A 12,009-nucleotide genomic window follows, 5' to 3' on the forward strand; every position below is an offset into this window, starting at 1 on the left:
GCAGGCGGACTCTCAACCACTGCGCCAGCAGGGAAACCCTTTTGTTAGTTTCTCAGCGCACAGAGAAGCATGCTGAAGAAGAGGGCCTGACTCTGTGGCATAATAATAATAAGCTTTTGCGTGTAAATGGTATTTTAGAGCTTAATACAGCCTTCCACATGTATTAGCTCATTTTGGCATGGATCTTTGAGGTACTAAAGGGAAAATTATGGTGACGATGGTGATGATGATGATGATTACACTGCTTTGTTAAAACCATCCTCTGGAAATTGAATTCAGCCAGTTTTTAAAACTTCTGGGACTTCCCTGGCAGTCCAGTGGTTGGGACTCTGTGCTTCCACTGCAGGGGGCACAGGTTTGATCTCTGGCTGGGGAACTGGGATCCCACCAGCCGTGGGGTGCGGCCAAAAAAGAAAACCAAACCAGGAAAAAAAAAAAAAAAACCCAAAAACTTCTCCACTGGATTTATTTCCTTGCTAGACAAATTAAGAGCACATACATATTTTCTTTAATCACAAACTAGGCAAAATAGAAATAACTTCATTAAATATTTGCAGACTCTATGAGGTTAGATCCTAATCGTTTCCCACTCTCTCTCCTTTTCCTATCCCAAATGGAAAAAAATAATTTAATTACCTTTTGTTGGTGGAAAAAAATCCCCTTAGCAGAATTATGAGCAGGAAGTGTGTTTTGCAATTCCAGAAGTTGCTTGGTAAGCATTTTGCATCTCTTAAAGCCTCTTGATAATCAGTCTACAAAACAACAAGTGTCCCAACAGCCTGTCACTTCCAGAGCTCTCTTGTTACATTCCTAGCCTTCTTGATCTTACAAGCTCATCACTGATGTCCAGTTGTATTTTAATGTGTTCTCTTCCCCACTGCTTTCTACTCCCTTAATTAGACTAAGTGATGGGCTTGATTTGACGCTTCTCACCCAGGAGGGGATGTTGATCACAACCACTGGTATTCTGAAATGGCCTTATCTTTGGCCCAGCGGGCCCATCTGCTACCTATAGCCTAGGGCATTGGTAAGATGATGCGTTAGCCCTCCCCAGAGAGCTGTGTGAGGTCAAGTTCCCTCTGATTTTAGGAGGTGCGCCTTGGGGGAAAATGGCTTGATCAGTACTATGAGTTGGTTGAGGTCCCAAGCAGAATCATAATGGGGCTCTAATGGACTCAAAGCTATGCTTGGAAAAAAATTGTTTTAATTGGCCATGTAATTTTGATGGGCGTAGGCTGAACATCTGTAATTTGGAACTTGGAAGATCAAATTGGTCTGGCGGGTACAGACACGAGGACACTCAAGAGAAGATGCTAAATGTGTGTCGGGAGGTTATGTGAAGGATGTGAGAACCTGGAATTTGACACAAATTTGCCCATGATGGGGCCTATATTCTTGACACTGTGGGCACTGAATGCTTTACCTATAACCAGAGGCAGTGGGACTGTAATGAAAATGTCCACCCTCAATTTATTCCCACGTATTCTAGCTGCCCCAGAGGGTCCAGTCAACAAGGAGTAGGGCGGAAGGACACATCCCGACCATCTGATGGAACTACAGACACCATGATAATCTAGCATGTACTCTGGGTGGCACGTAAGGTGGAGTTCACTGTCAGAACCTGCTTTTGGAATCTGCAAAAACTTTCAGCCTTAGACATTCCAGAAATAATTTTTAAATTCCTTGGATGGCTGAGGAATCAGTCATGAATCTACTTCTTTCTTTTCAACAAACTGAATTCCCAGAAACCAGCTGTCCTAACATGGGGTTAATTTTCATTTCCTTTACTGTATTTTCAACCAAGTGGTTGTGAGGAGACTTGGAATAACCAGCAATCCAGGAAGCTCCTCCAGATGGTCTTAAAGCTTCAAGGACCCCCAGGCTCCAAGCCATTGCTGATATGCAGTGGACAGTCATATCACATGATGAACAGACAGATATCTACTTGAAACTGACTGTCAGGGAAGCAACAGTGTTTAGGGTGAAAGGAAATCAATTTTGAGAGCTCACAAAAATGCCAAACTACAAAAAAAAAAACAAGACAAAACAAGAAAACTATAAGTGAGCTTGCTGCTTTCTTTGCCCTTTAGTCCAAGCTGGAGGAAGGAGGGGTCCTAGTGCTTCTCGAAGAAATTACTTCTCCTCAGAGCTGTCCATCAATCATGCTGCCTGCAGTCAGAAGCCCGGCTGCAGTGGAGGAGCACAAAGTCTGCCTGAAACACAGAGAATCTTACAACTTGGGAGTGTGCCCTGGGAGCTATGGATGCCAATAACAATCATCCTTCACATTTACAAAGCCTGGTTTGTTTGCAGACAGCATCCTGGGACACTCCATCATTTAAAATGTAATCTGGGGAGCTGGGTTTGATGGAATCGTTGGTAAATGAATGGACATCCAAAGAGGGGGACTGTGTGCCTCTGTCTTTCTGAGGGAGAGATGCAGACAGCTGAGGCGTCTGAAATGTGGATGGATTAGACTCATTAGCGGCTTCTGCTCCAAGGCGCAGCGTTAAGTGTGATTTGCCTGTTATTTCCATCACTGTCTGCTGGAGGCCACTTAGCTTTTAGCTGGAAGAGGATTTTCACCAGGTAGGAGCTGGTGCTTCACTGCAAGGCTTTCTGAGGTCACCAGGTAAAGCTGGGAGCAGCTGCATGGTAGGCTTCCTGCTCTAAGTCCCAAGCAATCCCACTGCCCTAAAAGTAAAGTGTGCCCACAGGCGGATACTAAACACACTTGGAGCCAAATGCTGGCTGCCATGTGTGTATTTTTACAGTGATTCAGTAGTGGATTTGGCGTGGGTCCTCACCACTGAGGGAGGTTGGCTTCCCATCCCCACCCCACCCAGCCTGCAGAGTGTGTAGTGGGGCGTGAGTTCTTCCTAAAGCAGGCGGGCAGCACAGAACGGCATATTAGACCTGGGTAGTAAGACAGGCCTGATGTGGCTGCCAGAGACTCAGTGGGTCCTTTTCTTCACCAGCAGAAATGCAGAGTTCCCAAAGCAAAGGACATTAATCCACCAGAAGCAGTCACCCTGCAGGACATTAGCCTAGCTTCCTGAATCCTCTCCTGAAAAGATGTCTGGGAGACACAGAAAAAAAAGAGTAGGTATTATAAGGCTATCTTCTCTTCTTATGGTTAATATATATGTTTATCTGGTCTTATTTCTTTGGTTTTATCTTACAACTAAAGGAAGCTCACCATGGAAAAGTTTTAAAAAATACAGAAAAGTCAAAAGGGAAGAAGAATCTGCTAGGCTGCTGTCTATAGAAAACACAGCTGGATTTCATTTCTGTCTTTTCTCTCCATATTTATATTTTATATAAACATTATATTTATATCCTGTTTTTCTCTATGTGCACATGTTTATATATTTCAGAAATGCTCTCATAGGACACATGCTCATTTAACCTTGCTCCTTACAGTTTATAAATCTTGAGTACCTCTCCATGTCATTAACTTTAATGTGATGTACAAAGCTGGATGATATCTTAAGAGATTAATTTCTGTTTCTCCTCCATATATTTCCCCATCCTTTCCTCCCTACCCTGGTCCCCCCACCCACTTAAAGCAGAGAGAAAGCTCTGTGTTTCATCCCAGTAAGAGTCTACAGCCAGAAAGAAAGAAGTTGCCATCAAAAATCTCCTGTCCTGGAATTTGTTTCTGAAGATCTCAGCCCACTGAAGGTGATACGTGAGATGAGTCAGAGAGACACATCAGGTGAAAGGAGAGTCAGGGAGAGAACAACAGGAAGAGGAAGGGGTGGGTATTAAGGGGCCTTTGGGACCTGTGGGGGCAGAGCCTGAGGAGGTGGCCAGAGCGGAGAGGGGATGGTCTTATGACGCGTTCAAAAAGACAGAATCTGGAGACAGGCTCCCAGCATCAGCAAAGAGACCTCATCCCTGGGCGGACCAAGGTCAGTCAGGAGCCTCTCACCTGCGGGGGCCGGTGTTCAGGGTAGAGGATGCTCAGTGGTCACTGGTGTGAAGAGACGATTGTAATTACAGCCGTCACCCTCCCGTTACCTCGCCAGCCATGGCACTGAAGACCAGCCGGAGCTTCACCATGACCAGGGGGCAGAGTGGGCGGAGCCTTCGAAACAACTGAGGGACTTGCATCCAAAATTTAGGTTGAGTTAGAGTCAATAAAGGAAACGAGAATTCCTGTAGAGCTGGGCTTTGAAAGCAGAGTCAGACTCATTCTATGTACTGAACCCACCCATCCCATAATGCTCAGCACAAAGCGTAATTTTAATTTTCCCACCATTTGATCTCCTTAGTCTTAACTTTTATTTTGTTATCTAATTATTTCTTTATAAAATTTCTGGGACAAAGTGAGAGAGTGGCATGGACATATATACACTATCAAATGTAAAATAGAGAGCTAGTGGGAAGCAGCCGCATAGCACAGGGAGATCAGCTCGGTGCTTTGTGACCAGCTAGAGGGGTGGGATAGGGAGGGTGGGAGGGAGACGCAAGAGGGAAGAGATATGGGGATATACGTATACATATAGCTGATTCACTTTGTTATACAGCAGAAACTAACACATTATAAAGCAATTATACCCCAATAAAGATGTTAAAAATTTTTTTCACTTATCATTTTTTTCTTTCTAATTTTTTGGTCTAATTTTATGTGTTTACTCTTAACATTTCCTATGTGTATCCAGCCTGTCTATACGGCAAGTGGGAAGTGTCCGCACCAGGTGGCCACAGTGAGGTTGGTCTGTGACCTGAGCTAGCCAGCCAGGGCCTTGTCCTCCCTCCAGCTGACCCTGCAGTGACCCTCCCAGCCTCCGGCAGCAGGTCATGTTCTCTGCAGAGAGGAACGGAGAGGAGAGGCTGCCTGAATCGCTGGCGAATCAGGTCAGTCCAGGCAAAGCCCAGATCAGAGTTCTCCCTCACAATGAACCACAGGTCCTTCTTCCAGTTCACCAGAAACCTCAGCCAGGAGACAGCGACTTCTCCTGCACTAGTAGCTTGGGATGACCGCAGGCTGCTGCACAGGCTGCAGAATGACTCTGATGGTGGCACCTGGGTCAGTGAGGGCCCCGGCAGCTCCCTGATGGTGGAAGCGTCCTATAGCAGCTGCTCCGTCGCTGAGTGGGACTCCCACTACATCATGCTGGTTGGGTCGAAGGAGCAAAAACAAAACAACAACAAACAAAGGTCCAGTCCAGTGGCGTTTTTTCACATTTCAAGCTATTTAGACCAGTGATGAGAATATATATGATCCCCAGTACCCTTGGTATTTTCCCTGTCCATCCACTGTACTTGGACTTGTGCAGATCCCTAGCAGTGGGTGTTTGGAAATCTCAGTCAGACACAAGCTCTCCCCTGGGTGGGGGCAGGGAGGGGTCACAAGAGCCAACTTTTATTGAGAACCATGTCATGGAAGTAGCAGTCAGACCACAGTGGAGGCTGAAGAAGCAAAGGCTTCTCTTTGGGGAAGCTGAGAGATTGGGCGGTAATTGCAGCAGACACGGTTCAAGAGAGGATTTATTTGGAATAAGAGTTTCAAAGCATTTCTAGGCTGAGAGGAAGCAACACAGGCAGAGAGAAATGTTGAAGCTACAAGGTCAGGGGAGGTCTGAGCAGTGAGGTGCTGGGGAGAATGTGAGAAAACCGGATCAAGAAACCCATTTTTCAGAGTCACCCTTGAGTCTTTCTTATCTGGTGGCTGCTGGCTACTTGGGTCACTTTCTAATATCTGTCACTTATTAAGAACATCATAACGAAGAGGGCAAAATAAAATTTAAGAGTCAAGGCAGAATAAAAACTTACCTCTCCAATTGTTTTGGATTGTGGTTATACGGATATATATGATTGTCAAAGCCCATTGAACTGAATACTTATAGTTGGTTCAGTTTATTTTATGTATCCCAACGTAAAAATAAAAACAAACCTACCTCTCCTAGGAGCTATAGAAATATTAATTAGGAGTTCTATTGACAAACACGATTACAATAGTTTAGGGACAGTCAGAATTATAAGGTGTGAAAGTAGGAGTGATACAATGTTTTTATTTCCCAAGTATGATTCTAAAAATGCATATAGAAGCTGGAAAATCACCATTAATTCTGCCCTTATTGGTGTAAATTAGACAGGAATCTCTCAGGCTGAATCAATGTGTAGTCTGCATTTTGTGATCAATAATACTGACAGCTAACATTATAATGCTAGCTAACATTAGTTACCATTCCTATAAGCCAGGAGTTTCAGGAGTATTAGTTCATCCTCATTATGAGCCTCTGAAGTAATGGCATTTTCCCAATGAGGAACCTGCAGCTCAGAATGGCTATATTATTTGCTTGAGGAAATAACAGATCTAGGGTTCAAGCCCATCTCCGCCTCTGTCCAGAGCTCAAGATTTGAACCACTATGTGGCACTGAAATAAAAACTTCTGAAATTTTACTTTAAATGTAACTGAGGGAGGGAGGGAGACATGATATTCAAAGAAACCAAATGAGTAGTATTTTGGGTAAAATGAAACACTTTGTAATGTGATGAATCAGATCATCTGTTGCATAAGTTAATATCTTTGCAACTGTCCATTTTCTCATTATGGGGCATATGCTCATGTGGCCAGGGCTAAGGGGAGGAATGGCATCTGTCCTCGACCCGGGGCCTTTCCTTAATGAGGCAGAGATATGAATACCCAAGAGAATATTTATTCTTTCAATAAACTTTAGTAATAAATCTACCTACAACTTCTGCTCACATCTCATTGGTTAGAACTGTGGCACATGGCAAGGGAAGTAGGGAAATATCACTTTTTGGAGCATATACTGTCACACCCAATTAAATCAGTTGTTCTTTAAGCAGAAGGATACTGAGAACCTAGCTAGAAGTCCACGCCAGAGAGGAAGAGAAGAAAGGATTACGGGAAACCAGAGCACAGACTTGGGAGAAGGCACAGTGACAAGATGGCAGGCAGAGGGCCTGGGGTGTTAGGGCAGGAAGAACTCCTCGACCATCTGCCCTGGGTGCCAGCACTGAAATGGAAGCCCTTGGCTGGCTCTGCCTGTCCTGGCATCACTTAGCTCAAGATGTGGAGGCTGGGAAAGGAGTCCAAGTAACCAAGTGTAGATAAGGAGGCTGCTCCAGGCTTAGACAGACAGCACTTGACGGGCCCACCAAAGTAGGTCTGCATGAGTGTGGAGGGGAAAGCCTTCCTCCTCCAAAACAAATCCATGGTACCATTAGGAAGGAGGATGATGCCAAGAGGCCAGAAACCACAAATATTCACACGCATTGTACACCTGTTTTGCTGGTGCCTCGGGGTTGGAGGGTGTGTGTTTGTGCTCCAACTGTTGCATGGGTGAGTCTACTGGGGGAGCCAAGACCCTTCTTCTTAGGTCAACAGGGTTGTAGCTCCTGCCCTGCGGTGCTGCTCTCAGGGGGGTTGAATTGAATGGACTCAAACTGAATTTAATTGAGGACTACTGATTTCAAAAAGAGGCAAAGCAAATACACTGTAGCATCTATCAAAGTGTGGTCAGTGGACAACTGCATCAGAATCATCTGGAAGTCTTGTTTAAAAACATTCATTTATTTATTCATTTATTGAACAAACAGATATTGATTTCATGTATGTGACAGGCATAGTGTGAGGAGCTGAGAACAAAACAGTAAACAAGGCAGACATCATCCCTGACCTACTGGAATATTCAGTTTAGTGAGGAAAACAGTGAAAAGTAAAAGCTGTCATAGTCAAAAAGTAAATAAAGCAATTGCACATTCTGATGTTGCTGTGAAAGAAGCAAATCCTGGTGGTGACCACAAGGGACAGAAATCTACAGGCTGTCTTCTATTTTCCAGGCGCCAAGTCCCTGAGACCCTGTTAAGCCCTGGGGAAGGGAATGATCTTAACACAAACCGAGGTCACTTATCTCACCACCATGGATACCTTAGAGTCAATGTTAATTTGATTTAGAAAACCAAAGGGACTTTTTTTTTTTAACATGGTACATAAACTTCCCATGTTTATCTCCTCTCACTAAATCCCACTAAACTCACTAAATTGCTGGTAGTAAACCACAAGTTCTGAGAGACTGGGAAAGAGGAAACAGCTGTTGAAAGTTTTCAGTGTGTTTTTGGAAGATAGAACACAGATGAAATAATGATAGCAGAGGGCAGGAAGTTATCACCTGTGTGTGTATATTTCAGGGAAGATGTACAGAGAAGGGAGGATGCTCATGATAAGAGAGTCAGATCATCCTACAGAACCTCAAGAAGCTCAAGCTTGGCACCACAGACTATGGGAAGCAGAGGGAGGATATGGATCCAAAAGAGGGGGGTTGGTTGTCTTTGCACAGTGCAACTGTCCCCACACCTACCACCACAACCTCCTCTCTGTCATCCCACACAGCCACAAACTAGCTCCACCTGTCTTCCTTCTATAGAAAATGGACTGCTTAGTATTTGGAGAAATGTATCCAGAAATCTCCAAGCTCAGGTACATCAGGAGGGAAGGAAGGAAGCATAGGGATAAAAATAGGATGGAGTAAGTTAAGTCAAGGTCTGCATTCTGAACATTGGAATTCCCAGCCCGCCTGCCAAATTCTGCTCCCCTGACCCTAAATCAAAATATATACTTTCCTAAGCTGGAGATTGGCGTGTTAATTTAAGGAAACACTTACTGGTCCCAGAGAAAACACTTTAACATGCCACCATTCTGAGTTCCCCCAGGGATAGCAGACGGATCACCCACATTGGAACCTACGAATTAATCAGCCCTCTGCCCCCAATCTAAGGCAAACAGAGATCTAAGTGAGTGTTTTTAGAGCTTATCCCTTAAGAAAAGGTAGGAAAATAGCAATTTGAGAAAAATGAAAGATGAAAGAAAACAATCTGAGAAAAATAAAGGTGGAAGGAAACAGAGATGAAGCGGAAACAAGAGAAAAAAAATTTAGTTGAAGTATACTTGATTTAGGAAAGTTGTGTTTTTTTTTAATACAGTTATTACTTTACTGTCCTCAGGGAGATGAAGAACCTATCCTACCGATAAAACAAGAATAAATTGCTTTTAGAAAATAACAAATAGAAAATGAGATAAAACTCTTAAAAATACAAATACATTAACCTAAATTTTTTAAAACTCTGAGAATAGTTTGAAGATAGTTTTAAAGAATAACCCAGAAGTCACCTAGGAAAATAAAACCAAAATATGAATAAAGGAAGAGAGAGGAAATGCAACAAGAGGATATATCTGTGAGGGTCTATGCAATAGGAGTTCTATTAAGAGTGAGGTCAGAGAAAACAGACAGGAAGAAATCATTAAGGAAATAACACAAGAAAATTTCTCAGAACTAAATTTGGGTCTCCTGACTGCAAAGGTTTGTTGAGTGTCCAGGCCTATGGACAGCACAACACCCATAACAAGGCTCATCATGGTGGTATTTCTGAATACTAGAACAAAAAGAAAACCCTAAAAACATCCAGGGAGGAAAAATAAAAGTCTGTATACAAAGAAGCAGGAATCAGAATGTTATCAGACTTTCCAGTAGCAATACTGGGTGCTAGACAATGGTGAGAAATTCCTTTAAAAGATTATGAGGGAAGATTATTTTCAGCCTATAATTCTACATTGACTCAAGGTTGAATGTAGAATAAAAACTTTTTTTGATGTGTTCAAAGATTTACCTAAAGTGCACATTTCTTTAGAAAGCTGCTAGAGAATGTGCTTTCACAAAATGAGAGAGCAAACCAAAGAAAACATTGGAAGCAGAAAATCCAGTCCAGGGGAAGGTGAAGGGTAGTCTAGGAACAACCAGACAGAGTCCTAGAAAACAATCCATGGACATTGGGACAAGAACATAGAGAGTTGTGGAAAAAGGTCCCCAGCAAAAACTGGGACTGACAGATTTTTGTTAGGGACTGAATGTTTTTGTCCCCTCCCCCAAATGTCATATGTTGAAGTCCTAGTCTCCAATGCGATGGCATTAGGAGGTGGGGGCCTTCGGGAGCTGTTTGGATCATGAGGATGGAGCCCTCATGAATGAGATTAGTGCCCTTATAAAAGGGACCCCAAAGGAGCTCTTTCACCCTCTCTCTGCCATGTGAGGACACCATGAGAAATCAGCAGTCTGTAACTTGAAAGAGGACCTTCACCAGAACTGGATCATCCTGACACCTGTCTCAGACTTCCAGCCTCCAGAACTATGAGAAATAAATTTCTGTTGTTTATAAGCCACCAGTCTCTGATACTTTGTTATAGCAGCTCTAACTAAGACAATTATCCAATGTATATGGGTATTTTTTTTAATATGACACACCGTTAGGTGACTTTAGGAGTGAATTGGCAATAGAATAATAGAAAATTATTCAAATTATCAACTCCAAGGAAGACAGAACTCTATATAAGAGAGTAAACAGTCATCATGTCATTACTTGGTGCAGTAGTAAGCAATGTAGACGATCACAATTTAGGCATTTTAAATATATGATATTTACCAGGAAATGTGAAACAATTCTATTGGGACAACTGGAGGTGGTGAATTGCTAGAGATGGTAAAAGAGCTACTAGTCAATTGCTCCAGTAGAAAGTCAGTAAGTATTGCCTAACATGGATAACTGAGGAAATAGTACTGTAAATAAATTCCTGAATGTCATATCATCTAAATGCATTGCAGGCTTAACTCTTTGGTAAGTGTCATCACCTGAGGAAGATAGATGATGTTAAATTTGTATTCAATATCTTTAAGCAGTAATTGCAAAATGTCAAATTGTGTTTTATTACCATCCCCACTTTCAAGAGCCAGAGAATATTGACTACCACTACTTTTCTGAGTTGAAATGGTGAAATCTAATTTTGCTAGTATTATGGAACAATTTACCAAGTGTGTGATAACTATGAAATGGAGATTTTATATTGTCCCCCAAACCAATTTTGTTTTGCCCTATTTGTGTTTCTGGGTATAATTTAAAAGGTTTTAAGTAGTGAATCACCCTGTACTATTTTCAGTCCCTATAATATTAAGAAACAGGATTATATACTTGACTCCCCTTTTCCATTTGTTAATTTTTTTTATCATGAGAAAGTCACACAATCAGAATGAGGATAGACTGAACACTAAGATTCAGTAGACTCATTTTCAAGAGAAAAGTTGTAATTGAAAGAGGAAATAGAATAAAATTCACCCTGAGATAGCAAATGATCCAGTGCTAACTCTTTCCTCTGGCTGGTTTACTTTTGCAGTCATCATTCTAGATGCTTTGGCCTAAAGGATCTTGTATGTAATTTAAACACATCCTCTGTTCTTGGAACTGAGATAACTAATTTTGTATTTTCCATTTTGCAAGCAAAGTAGAGGAAGCTCTGGATGGAAATGAGGCGAATGTTTAGGCAAATATATAATTGCTCAGTTAGAAACACCTTCATCCAGAAAGATAAATCAACGTAACTCATTTTGGTGGCATCTTCTTGAGCCAAATACATTTCAAAGTAGGGACAGGATAGGATGCAAGCTCTGAAATTGAAATGCAGAGGTGTATTTGTGTCAAAATCATTTTCTCTCCATCCCTCTAAAATAGGAAGCTGCTGCCCAGAACAGACCAGAGAGCCCTTTCCCACAGAGCTGATGCAAATAGAAAAATTCAACACTTCACCTTGGTATTCTGCTGCCAACTTTGACAAGAGGAGAAAGACCCACATTATATCCTAGATCTGCCTATACGAGGACTGCTCCAGGTTATCATTTCCTTGTTACATTTTTGGAGATTTAATTATCATTTTAACTTTTTTCTCCCACTGGGGAAAGGACTTTGTTATTTAAATGTTCTAATGAACTAAATGAAAAGTTTTAATGAAACGAAAATAAAACTATCTTTATTTAGGACTATTTTATTTAATGAAAATAAAATAAAACTAAAGTTAAGCTAAAAGTTTTAATGAAAATAACAACTGAAAAACATTTGGGGTTGGGGAGGGATATTTGTCAAAGGCAGGGAAGACCTATGGACAAAGAAAATACTTTTGGCAAACTCTGAATGCCCTCATATGAACTCAG

General features: G+C 42.1%; 1 long non-coding RNA gene across 1 annotated transcript; it reads left to right on the forward strand.

Annotated features, from left to right (window-relative positions):
• The first annotated feature begins 2,358 nt into the window (after window positions 1-2,358).
• LOC308621752 lies at window positions 2,359-3,796 on the forward strand. The gene is made up of 3 exons (XR_014016504.1): window positions 2,359-2,589; window positions 2,982-3,102; window positions 3,570-3,796. It is a non-coding gene; the product is annotated as an uncharacterized lncRNA (long non-coding RNA).
• The last annotated feature ends 8,213 nt before the right edge of the window (window positions 3,797-12,009 follow it).

This window comes from Mesoplodon bidens, assembly GCF_964165515.1.
Source record: "Mesoplodon bidens genome assembly, chromosome: 1".
NCBI lineage: Eukaryota > Metazoa > Chordata > Mammalia > Artiodactyla > Ziphiidae > Mesoplodon > Mesoplodon bidens.